General features: G+C 50.2%; 1 protein-coding gene across 7 annotated transcripts in view; it reads right to left on the reverse strand.

The window, feature by feature from the left end:
- The window catches only part of by (focal adhesion protein tensin), a 138,987-nt gene that overhangs the window by 88,153 nt on the left and 37,685 nt on the right, over positions 1-13,149 (reverse strand). The window lies entirely within an intron of this gene.

Consider the following 13,149-nt stretch of genomic DNA (forward strand, 5'->3'; position numbering starts at 1 on the left):
AGAAGAAGAAGAAGAAGAAGAAGGAGTAGAAAGAGAAGAAGAAGTTTCACCAGCTTTCTAGCCTGGCCGTCGAGTGTAATTGTTGTCTCTGGCCGTTTCAACTCGACACTCAATCTGTTAACAGCGCATAAGCGAATGCACCATCACGCTATCCGAAGAGGCGGTTCGCAAAGTTATGCGCAAATAAGCGCCTGAAGCGCTTGCGATCCCGCGATGCGCGGGTTCCGATTACAAACACGCAACGCTCGCCTCTTCCCTGGGAAGCGGATACCTCGCGCTTTCACCCGCTCCGCCGTCCATCGATCGATCGATCGATCGACGCGTTCGCGGAAAACGATCCGTGGATCCGAGCCAAATTTCGCGTACCGCCACGTCGTCTGCCGGCTACGGCTGCTTCACGATTCCGCGCACATCGGCGGGATAATTCAATCGGCTTTCACGGGAATTCGATCGTGACTACCGATACCACCGCTCGCAACGAGAACCGCTCGCGCATTTCCACGGATTATTCGTCGTTTCTCTCGATCGCTTCTTCCATCGCTTCTTCGATCGTTAAGGGGCTTAGAGAGGACCGGTGGACCGCGGTAGAACGCTCCGCAAGGGGAATAGGAACGACTCGGTCAGACTGCTGGATCATCCGTCGCGTTACGCAAACCGCCGATTGATTTGTGCTCGCATCCAACCGTAATCGAAACGTGGTTCCGTCGTTTACATTTTCAGACGCGAGTCAGCGAGTATCGCGAGTTTTATACGATGCGCGTTATTCGTATTTGCCATTTCCTTCGGGAAAAACTCGATCGAAGCGATCGGTTCCGCGCGATTAAAATTCCTCTCGTTCGCTCGAAGGATTCGATAGGTCGATTATAAATTCCTCGTCGTCTCTTTATTCGGCTCGTTCGAAGAATTCGATTGGCCGACTATAAATATGCCAAATTTTAAGTGGAAACGAATAAAACTCGAGGTGCCCGATAGGTTATTGAAACGCGAATTTACGAGTACCCCGGGAAAAAACGAGATTCCTTTTATCGATTTCCAGGGAACGATAATTGCGAGGGAATATTTCTGTGTCATTGGTTTCACGCAGCCTGCAATTAACCCAATACCGAACCGCACGCAACATCGGCCTAGCATTCCACGCATGTTCCCATACTTTCCTTATCGCCGTGAAACCTTCTTCTGCTCGTTACTCGATCGATCGTGTTTTCCCTTCGCTTTGCTTCCGCCGCTCTACTCCGATCCAGTCTCGAGACAATAACCGCGCTTCTCCGGACTTTAACGCGATAACGCCTGCCGAACTCCGCGATAATACGGTTGAATGAAAATCCAACGTTCTATCGCGGTGTAAACGTTCCCTCGTTTTATCGTCGCCAAGTCCGCCATAGTTGCGTCGGCATCGGGCACGCCGACATAGATTGTAAAATACCGAGCCATTAAGAGACTGTAATATTTCGTAATTATCAGTTTTATCGGCCAACCACACGAGTCACCGGCTTGAATTATCGTGGCTCGACAAATGCGTTCGCCGATGCACGGAGGCGGAAGAACGAGCTTCCTTATTGGTTACTGTATGCAAAAGCTCGCTGCGTTCGCTGTCATCGTAAACGAAGTCACGCGGCTTCCATTCTTCTTCGGGTTCCTTCTCGTGATTCATTTCTTTTCCTTTCCCGTTCTGCCCCGTCCTTCTTCCTTTCTTCCTTTCTTCCTTTCTTCCTTTGTACGAAACGTCCAATCGTATCTCCGTATCAGATCGTTCGATTGATACGAATACTCCGCGGCATTTGTCGAAAACGTCCTCGTTCGATCGGTCGGTTAGGCCGTTGGAATATTATCGGTAGATCGTAAACGTCCCGGAATATTCCAGATAAATTACAGCTCTCGCGGATGTTTCGCCTTCGTACATTTCATTACGCCATTTCGCCTTGTACGTCTCGCTTCGTGGCAGCATCGATCGGTTATTAATTACGGCTTGACCGGTAATTAAAGAGCTCGGAGACAAGCTCGGACTTCCGTCCATTAAATAACGAAACACGATCGATTAAGATGGAAATTGGTCAGTCGACTGAATAATTTCGTTCGTTATCCGGCTAATCGATCTTTGACAAAAATCCCGAGAATTCCCTCCGATGGATCGATAATCGACGTTCCACGGGATCCCGAGGCTACTTAATTTTACCCTATCCGTTCGTAATGATGATTTATCATCCCGTACGTCCCGTTCGGCATGGCCGATAAAAACAATACGCCTCGTCCCGTCGATGTACAATTTCACGGCAACTTAATTCTATCTCGCCGACGTTGCCCACGGTGATTGTACACGTATCTCGGTAACTAATTGCCGGATTCATTAGCGGGACTGACCTTTGATGCTCGCCAATAGCCGTCGCCATTGATCACGTACGATTAATTGATCTTTAATCCACGAGGAAATCCATTGAAACCTCTGGATCGTCGGTGTCTCGACGGTTAAGTCAGTCAGGCTTTCTTACACGTCCACCTTTCTCCTCGAATATCCACAGCCATCATGGAGGCCGAGGTCGCGGCTGACCCGCGGTCCGTATTTTATTCCCGCCAACGCCATTGAAACGCAATAATGTTCGTCTGCAGTTTAGGTACGCGAAACGATTACGCCGCGACAGAACGAGGCTGGAATTTTATTCGATCCCCGAGGTGAGAAGGGATTTCGAAGGGAATATCGAGGATGAACGACCACCTGGAATTTTAATAGCCTGGACAACGCAGCGATCACGTTTGCTTTGCTACGCAGAAATTCAAGCTGCGAGTTTCCTTTCGACGCCTTTACCCGTGCCTCCTTTGTCTTTTATCGCGACTAAATAGCGAATTTAAAGAACGTAAAACGATATCTAGGAACTCTTGGGACACTCGGCAGACGGAATTCCTTTCTCTCGATAAACTAGCAGCGAAAAGGTTCCATAATTAAACGACCTTAATTAAAATTTTTCCACCACAGTCTCCCCTTTCTTCCCCTTCCTAGCTATGCAAGCAGACGTAAAGTAATAAACTCTGCCGAACAATGGCATCCGACTTTCGGTACTTACTCGAATAGGCAATTAAGGACAGTTGCCTGGTCAATATTGGTGAGAATTTGTTCTGGGGGGGAAAAACTGCGATAAAAGTCAAACGATCTTGGAAAATTCTTTCGCTATGAAGAAAAGTTGGCTGGCAAAGGGGGTTGGTACGAAACAAATGGCACGAAATGATCGAAACGAAAGGACGCAGCGCGATAGCACGCAGAGACCTGGCACATTTATCCGCGACGCGGCACTTTAAAACGAGCGAATTTCGAATGAAGCGACATCGAAACGAACGATCCCTTGCATTCGACGATAACTCGCTTTCGCCCGAAAATTGAATTCCGCGGACGCTCGTGGCAAAGGCAAAGCACGAAAACGCGATAGAACGCGGCGCGGTTCCACGCGAGCGAGCGTGACGAACATCGGTAACGTTTAGCTCCTCGTTGCGCGACTCTGGCAAAGGAGGATATCGCGCTGTTGTAGCTTCCACGCGGAACAACCAATTCGAATCAAGAGGTCGGGAAACAGGCAGAAGGCGAGAGAGAGAGAGAAAGAGAGAGAGAGAAGCGGGTAACGCGAAGAGGAATAGATCCAGCCCAATTTCCAGCACAGTTGTTAATTAACGGACAGCTCCATACTCGCGTGCTCGTGGGCGTGGAACTGACACAGAGAAGCACAACACGTTCCAACTATCGTCTGGATCGAGTCGAACGGGTTCAAAGTTCTGGTCGGGGATCGGAGTCGAGTGGAATCAAGTGCGTTCCGCTCTCGGGACGATACCAGCCGTCCGCCTCTGGTTCGCGTTCGCGAGCAGTTTCCGAGCGCAAAAGCGTTCGGGACGAGGAGAGAAAGGAGCGACGGTGGCGGACTGGAGGAAGGACGAGTGCTCGAACAGAGTCGGCTTTGTCGGGTTGTGTTTGCGCTTTGACTCGGAACACTTCGGCTCGCATTAACCGGGCGTAGATACAAAGAGAGAGACCACGGCCGAATGCACGCTCGCTCTGTTTTTTCTCCTCCGCTCTTTCGCACGCGCGCCTCCCTGTCCGCCTTTCTGTCTGCTCCTCAAAGCGACGTTTTTATCCACCCGCCGCTGGAGCCAGATACACCGACTTGGCCCGATGGTGCACGGGGAAACGCGCGGTTCCGCGAGACACTGTCAGCGGAGCGGATCGTTTCTGTCGGGTGTCGGTAATGACGTCTGGCTTCGGGGGCTTCGAGAATATCGCCGCGGGAGTTTCTTCGTCCGATTCGTCGATTTCTGGGACTCCAGCTTTTAAAGTTCCGACCCGGAATCGAGTCTCGGTTCCGAACACGCGAGAGTGCGTCGGAGCCCGAAAAAATCCCGTCGAGTCGATTAAAAACCATCGGCCATTCGCGTCACTCGAACGATTCGATGGAAACGGAGGGAAAACGAGCGCGAGAATTCAGCGCGCGATGGATCGCGTAACAAAGCGCCATAAAAGCTGCGAGAGCTCCAAATACCCCGAGATCTCTGTACAGACCATAAATACAAATTTATCGACGCGGAAAAAGGAGGACGCGCGCGTCGCGAAGTCATTACAGGGGGACCACTATCGATGAATCGTGAATACGGGTTGCATAGAGCGCACGGTGGAGGAGAAAGACGAAGAAGGAGGTGGAGAAGAAGAAGAAGCCTGTGCGCGTCAGTCGATCGAGTTGAAATACGATTTACCGGGGTGGTCTAGCGCGATAGAAACGACGCGGAGAGAAAAGAGGAATATAAACGAGGCTAATGCCTCGAATGACAACATCTTTGCGCGGATGATGGAGCGTGTATAGGAAGAGGCTTGTACCCTCCAACGTCAATGTGTAGACGGTGGCTTTAAATCCAACGTGCTTCCTCGAAAACATCTCCGCGATCGCGTTACTCCGCTTCGAGTCGTGCGGGTAACGGAGCGGCATCGGGCTCTGGGAACCGTGGAGAAGAAGGAAGGAAGAGACGATGAGATATCGAGGCGGCATTCGGAACAGCGAACCACGGAGTGTGCCCTAACAAACTGCAGAAACGTATGCTTCGCGTCAACTTCGAACCGCGCTTATCTCCGCGTCAAAAACGCCGCGAGATCCGTGTTTGAACAGCGTGACAATTTAACGAAACGCGAGTTTCGTGGAACTCGTTGCTCGAGAGGACGAAACCCACGCCGCGATCCTTATACCTCGGAGAAGCCGCAGACGTTCCACGTTTCGGGAAGATGTTCGAGTTTTCGCGAATTTCCAATTCCAAACGCGCGCCCGTCCATACTGTTGGTAACGCGGCGCCACCCTCTTTTTCCGCCGACGTTGGCACGTTTCGGCCTCCATACTCTACGATTTATAAGCGGCGAAGAACGATCCGAGTCCCGTAAGCGTCGATTCCACGAAATTTACCGCGGAATTTTGACGCGAGCTGCCGATCCTTGACCAGAGAACTCTTCGCGCTCGGGCCACGAATGGAAATTTATTCGAGCACCGTTCCATCGAGAATAAATTTTCGGCCCTCGTTCGCACGTGCACGAATGCATATACGTTCCTTTTCGCCGATCGAGATCGACGCGCGACCTCTCGTCGTCGAAATATCGCTCCTCTTTCTCTCTCTCTGTCTCTCTCTCTCTCTTTCCCTCTCTCGCGGGTTCCGGTTCCCTTTCCGCCGGGGATTTACCGCGTCGTTGGCACCAGGGATTACCAATCAGGACCGTGCCCATCTCTCGATCCTCCTGCCATTTTTATTCCTGCTCTCTCTTGCTTTTTATTCGCACGCCGCGCAGTTACGCGCGCGTGAGCTCGATTCGTGGTCCGCTCGCGAGGAAAAATTCGACGAACAAAGCGGTACCGAACCGAGTATCCGGGTACTTCGCTTTCCATGCGGGAGAGCACGCGTTCGGAAAGGCGAAAGAATTTCGGATAGGAAACCGTGGTTGGTTGCGGTACCGACTCCCCGTATGTTACCTATTATTCGAGAAAGCTCGTATATACCTACGGTGCGGTGGAGGAAATTCGCGCGCAACTCGTTCTATCGAACATCCTTCCCGGAAGATCCATTTTTCGGCGAGCTGTTAACGCGGCCAACGATACCTCTGAATAGACGCGGAGGGCTTTACACCGATTCGTGAGGGTAATACGGCAAGAAGCGCGAGTGGAAACGGACGTCGAGACGGAAGAATTTAAAGCACGACTGCATTAACATAATCCGACACCCCGGACACAGGGATCAAACGAGAAATCCATTCGAGCTGACCGATGATTTATCCACCTCCCAACGGAAGATCGATATCCGCATAAAAGCGGCAACTTCTCTATCGATCATCGTTCTCCTTCCATCCCTCTTGCGCGGAATAATCAAGCGTAGAAACGATTTCTCTCGCCAACGAAGAGACCACCGTTAACGTTGCTTCCTACCAGACCATCTCTCTCCTTCTTTTTCCTCTTTGAACGCGATTAAAATCTCTTACGCGAGCAGACATTTTTCCCTGTCGGCCGCGATGCAACTGGAGATATTATTGACACCGGGACTCGGATCGCAAGCAGCCGCAGGATCGTGCATCTACGTGCCTAGGCGAGGGTAGATCTTGTTGAAAGATCCAGATACACGACGATAACGGAGCAACGGTGTACTTGACACACCGCGTGAGATTACGTTGCACGTGCAACACGGACGCCCCGGCGATTCAGCATCGCGAATAAAACCTTCGCGCAACGACGAGGAGCGGTTCCTTCTTCCTGCACCACCGGCCAACCGGTTCCATCACGGTCAGATTTTAGCGTGGGAGTGGCCGTGATGATCGCGAATCGAATACACGCGCGCGTCAACGGCATCTCGTCCGTCACGTATTCCGCGAACAAGTCACGCGAGTTCGCGACCAAAGACGGAACCGATGCGCGCCATTCTTCCAAAGTCGAACGCGAACTTTTTACGCAAAGACAGATCCGCCGGAGGAGGCGACTCGGGAAGTCTGGAAAGAAGGAAGTCTCAGCGCGAACGCTCGAATTAATCGACTTTCTTCCCGACTGCCGCGTCCAACAGCCAATCGTTCAAAGTCACTGGAACACGCGGTCGCGGCGACGAGATAAGCCTCGACATCGCCTCGCTCGCTCCGACGCGATCTCGCGCTTTTTCTTTCCCGCGATCCGACTGTCACGACGCCGATGTCTTCGTCGTTCGTCACGCTCGACTCCGAGAAATTCCCGAATCGGCGAAAGAAATACTTTCCATGCGAGCACAGCGAATTTGTTTACCTATTTATCCACGAAACCTTAAACTTTTGGTCCGCTTTCAAAAATGCTCCAATATCGATTATCGTTTAAACAGGACTGTGCGCGTATAATCGGTATAAAATAAAGTTTGCAAAGACGCTCGATTTCGTACGCTGATTCTGATAAACGTTTAAAACGTCCGTCGAGGTCCGATTTATCGAATTGACCGTCTTACAGATTTCGAAAGAATATAAAGAATTGCCCGCAACGAGATGGAATCGATTCTCTTCGATGGCATTATAAAACGACCGCAATTTTCACAGCGGAATACTCGATTTATTCCGAACGACTGATATTCAGAGAGTGTGACAAATGTAACGAGAACGCGAAACCTATTTCGTCATCGTTATCGGTGCCATAACGCCGATAATACCGTGACCCGCGGAAGATTAAGGAAAAAAGGCGGTCTGGGTAGTAAATCGAGCAAAGTGCCATTGTTCGATCACGACCGGGGTACAGAGGGAAGATTCCTCGTTCCGAAACTATTACTCGATTTGCACGTAATCCCATATGGAATCGGGCGGCATTCGCCGTCCGTGGTTTTACCTAACGATGATAAACGGGCCAGGATTATTTGGCCAATTGTGATTTCCCTGGCCACCGATATACCTCGCAGCTTTCTGGTTATCCGAACAGGAATGGACGGGGGCCAATAAGCTAACGCTCACCGACGCGTTGAAAAATGGCGAACGTTGCGCGCGAAAGCGAGTCCTAAATCTCGGCCCGTGAAATCCGGCGTTACACGTTCTGCCTCTTTGCACCGGGCACGTGTATTTCTAATAAGTAAAAGGGCACGCACAGCTCGGGTATCGGTGCCGTAACGGCAAGTATATAAATTCGCCGTTGTTACGCCCCCCGTTTTTTCTCCGGGCCCTCTATCCGAGCAAATACGAATTTATCGCGCGTCGCGAATCAAACGAGCCTGGTACATAAAATTTCGTCCCAGTGGGTTCGTGGAAAGCGAAACGAAGGAGGATTGCGGTGGTCGTCGATGCATCCGAGTTATGCTAGAACGTCGATGGAGTTCTGTTTGCGGACAGGCTAGGAAATACAGGCAATATCGAAGGAGAGATTGGAAATTTTGCGGGCGAATTTTAGAACACGATAAAGGATATATCCTGCTATGGTAATAAAGAATAATATCGTTGCAAATTTTATTTCCAATTTATTCGTAATTTATTCGTAATTTCGCGATTAAGTTGTACCTCGTAAAACGCTAGTATGTATACAGACATTATCGTCCAGGTACAACGCGGACCTGGGAATGAAGACGTACTCGTGTCTTTACAAGTCCGGCTCGCTTTGGAACAGAAGAAAAAGGCCTTTGACGATCGGAATTAATATGCTGTCTATCGCGTCCCATTGCCTCTAAACTTTCGACTATCCCTAAATGGTAGTAGGAACACGCAATAAAGAAAAAGACGCCGCCTGCACACGTGTCGCCGTGTAGCTCGTTGGGCGTGCGTGGTTACTCGGAAACATCATAATCCTACTTCGACTGCACGCATATGGGAGGAAGGTTGCGTATAAATCTTCTGACGGCCCTTCGTTACAGACGCCCTCGACGTCGTCTCGGAATTTATCCATGGACGAGTTGACGACGATACCACGCGGTCCCAGACACCGTTCTACGTTCGAACAAAGACTATGCCGCGTTCTTTGCGGCAGCCAATAGGTCGTTTGTTTCAGAGACGCTCGTAATTTTTCCGACACCACCCCTCTCACTTCGTAAGAGCTTGCGAGGCGCGTCGTCCGTAATGTATTTAGTTATTTTTAGTTTAATGCGACACGGGCGAAGAAAATCTCGTAGCGCGTCGAGTGCGTTGAAAAGTCGAATTGTTCGGAGAAGTTCCTTTCAAACACATGAACAAAAATGTGTCCCCTCTCTCGGGGGTAATTATACCCTTTCCCGATTCCGTCGTCGTTCCAAAGTTACCGAACTATCTTCCGAGCTCGATCGAGATCGATTAAATAGCCAGAGGGAAAAAATAATCCTGAAAATCCTTTTTCTTTTTAACTTTCTTCAATTTCAAATCGCCTATTAAGATAATACTATCTCGCACATTTTAACTTTTCCTCTAATCGGTAATATCCGTTAGATGAATCTCGGAAAATTTACTTTCCCGAAAGCGAATCCGTAATCGAAATGGCTCCATCGCCTCCAAGTTATTACCGATGGATACTACGGATTAAAATTCGCGTGGAGCAGTGTAATTGTGTCAGATAAGAGAACGATCGAGCACGTTACGTAACTGGGCCCAGAGGAGAAAAAACCTCGGTGAAACCGTTAACAGTTTCAATTTCACCGGGGAACGTCAGTTTGGTTCACGGGGCCCGAAAAAGAGGGTACGGAGGATCGGCATAGCTCGTAAAATTTCCGCTTTTTATAGAGCCTCTCGGGCCAACGCAGGAACAATACAACAATACGTTTCGTAAAATTTAACGAACGAAATCGGTTGCGACTCGCTGGCGAAGAGGCTCGCGATAAATTCGATACAAGTTCTTGCTTCGATTTCTTTTCCCCGGTGATCGCGATAAATCGCAAAGGAGATCTTTCAAGGCGAACTCTCCCCGTTTCCTTCGGCGATTTCCGCGTTTCTTGCAATTAAAACGTTCGTCTCGCAGCGAGAGTCGAGCAACGCGCGATTCGTGCACTCGTCTATTTCTCAACGACGACGAGCCGAGTCGACGCTTGTTTCTTCCTCCTCTTTGCTCGAGTGCCACTTCGAGGGACGCGTTATTCACGGCTGCAAAGAGAAAGAAACGCTTTATGATTCTCGTCTCGTCGCTGGCCCTTGTCTTCCGGGGTCCCAGGCGACCGCTCCACTTCCCCAGTTTTCACGTGAAACGTTCCCCGAGTTCTTGGCAAACGCTCGTGACCGACCGGCGAAACAGCTGTTCCTTAGGATAACGACTGTACGAGAGCGTTATCCGTCCGTCGTGTTATTACAGTCAAACGATTTCGATCCTGCTCGCGCGATACACCATTACCCGACCTGCTCGGTTAGCATGCGTTTCGCGAGACAGTGTAAAGCAAAGGATCGAACGGTGATTGCCTGGTAATTTTGCCCGGTAAACGATTGCCCGAGTATCGAGTTCATTTTTGCCGCGGCGGCAGCAGCTACGCGTTAAAACGGACGGCAAAGATATTTCTTCGAGTACACTTCTCGCGCGATCTGTTAGTTTTTCAGGACGGTTACCGTTTTAGTCTCACGGTATAAGAAATAGGTTGTACGCTTGCAAGCCGAATAGAACAGCAGCTTCCATCTCGGATGGCGTGGAAATAAGTTTCACCCGAGTAATTTCCCTTTATCCTTTTTTCTTTTCCACTTTCTCAACATGCTTAATGAGAGTCGTAAAATAAGCGGAACGGGCCCCAGATTCTAATCATAATAGAGCTACACGTGTAATTTGCGCTGCGATACGAAAATAATGTACCTCGGCTATACAATTAAGGAACACTGGCCTCGTAATTACTTATCGTTAATTAAATCAACCTCCGCGTTATCTTCCGCGACCTTCGTGCGCGTTCCACAAACCCTCGAGCCGAGAGAGCGCCTCCTCTCCCGGGCAAACTAGACCCATCCGAGTAGTTCTAACCGTGAACTCGAGTGCGAGAGCAGCCTCTACCGGAGATCGCGTAATCGGGAAACACACGCCCGTGGGATCACAAGATGGAACGAGTCATCGTTCCTGTTCCAACCACGTCGCTGGCAATCCTGCTCGTTAAAGCGTTCCCTTTGAAACGCGCTTCGTGTGCTTCTAAACAGCAAAGAGGAAAAAACCTCGTATCCCATTTCAAGCTGGCAACTTTATTGCCATCTATAATTTCGCGGACAGAATTTATCGACTTCCATCGGCTTTCCTACGGATACTTATAGCCAAACGCTCTCTCGGGTTACCTTTATTATTAGTTACACCAAGTTTCAATCCCTACCCCGTAAAATCGTTCTCATTGCACGGGATCGCGGTAGTTCCAAAGTAAATACTGGCCGAGCCACTCCGCGCCTCGGTCGGCTGGATTTTTCCTTCTTCTCTCGACGAGACGAGAACGGCCCCGGAGCGAATTTCACAGCGTGCATACGGGTTCCGCGCGATAAACGCCGTCGCGATAGGATTAAAATAATTTTCGATCGAACGCGCGGCGTAAGAATGTCCCGGCGGCTTGCGACACACAACAAAAGTAGGATAATGACAGAGTAAAGCGCCACGGCCGCGGAATGATTTGAATTTTCCCAAGCGACCACGGTTGCGCAACGTCGACCGACGAAACGGGCGGGCACGATCGTTCCGAGCGTACGGAAAAAGAACGTTCCCAGGCTTTTAGGTAATGATCCGTGTCTCTGACAATCGCGGTAAAGAAATCTACTTAGCGGACGAAAAGGAGGAAAACTGGCAAGGGAAAGCGGAGAGACGGAGGAGAAAGGAGGCAACGGAGGAGGTGAAAAAGCGATGGCGGCGCCGTGGCGCTGGAGATCGAGGCAAATCGAGCGTGCCGCGCTGCGGGTATTTTCACGATGACGGGATTACGATCGAGCGTAGGTAACGGAACTGGGACATGACAAAGAGGATCAGCCATCCTCCGCGTCTTCCTCCTTCCAATATCTTTCATCTGCGTCCTGTTCCGTTTCGCAATTAACGATTGTTTTGTTGCCTCCGTATCGGTCGAACGAAACGTCCAGCGAACATGGCGTGTAATACACTTTGACGCGATTACTTTTCTCCTGCCTTCCATCCGCGCTTTCTTCCCGCGACCATGCGTGTGACTCCGCGTTCTACACGGGCGTACACGGTGCTTAAGTCGATTGGACACGCCTGGGGCTCTGACGCGGACAGCAGACCGCGGTGAGGACGCTACGAAGAGGACTAGAAAGAGCACTCTAAGCTTGTCCGATTTCACCGATCGTTCTGGATTAATTCGTAGCAAGAAAGAGGACAACAAGAAACGTATCAAGGCTGTCGGCGTGCTAGGATACGAGATGCGTGGCGTGAAACGTGCCGAAGCGAGCCCGAGTCAAGGACTGCCGCGTTGTGTCTCGATTAATTGCTCGAGTTCTATATCGTCGACTGGAGATCCTGGATATGTTGTGCTTCCCTCTCGTTACACTGAATCGGTTTCCAGCGAGAGGGAGAGACAGCCCGAAAGAGAAAGACAAGTCGAGTAGGCAGTGGTATGTTTTCTTGCAAAAAGTTTCTTGCGTGAGTCACGAATACGTTACGTGAAACCCCCCCTCTGCCGAAGTTAGGAAATTCAGCTAGATCCCGATTGATCCCGATTAATCCCGGTGGTATCGTCTTGGGTACGTGCCGTCGTATTTTTCAGGGTTTTCGGTGGAATTTGAAAGTGGCGAGTGTTTTTCGAGGTTCGATAAACTTGTCATGGTCAGCTGTCGCGATCTTTCGATTCATCGAAACCTCTTGCCGCTCCGTGATCGTTCGGGAAACGGTTCACGTACGCACCTATGGGTTACTCACGTCGACACGTGGCTCACGAGACATACCAATTGCGAGCGGTGAAGCAAAGCATCTGTGTCGAGAGATCGCTGCGCATAGTCGCACACTCGGGCAAGGGTTACGCAATCTATACGCGCATTACGCCCGCCATCTTCGATGCGTCTCGCGTCTGCCAAGATCTCCGATCGACCGCTACAACTATAGTCCGCGATGTTAACCAAGGATTAAGAGGAGTCGACAGGGCGACGATAGTTAACAACGACAGCGAGGCTACGAGATTTATTAAGATAACCGGTAAATCTGTTTCGATGTTTCACAGAGTTAATCGTTCGCGATAGATTCTGCTAAACCATGCGTATTATGCGTACAAAATGGCGTTTCGCTTTCTCTCCTGTAATAAAAGGCCGGAATA

Source organism: Eufriesea mexicana, unplaced genomic scaffold (genome assembly GCF_001483705.2).
Source record: "Eufriesea mexicana isolate 0111107269 unplaced genomic scaffold, ASM148370v2 scaffold124, whole genome shotgun sequence".
In the NCBI taxonomy this organism is placed as follows: domain Eukaryota; kingdom Metazoa; phylum Arthropoda; class Insecta; order Hymenoptera; family Apidae; genus Eufriesea; species Eufriesea mexicana.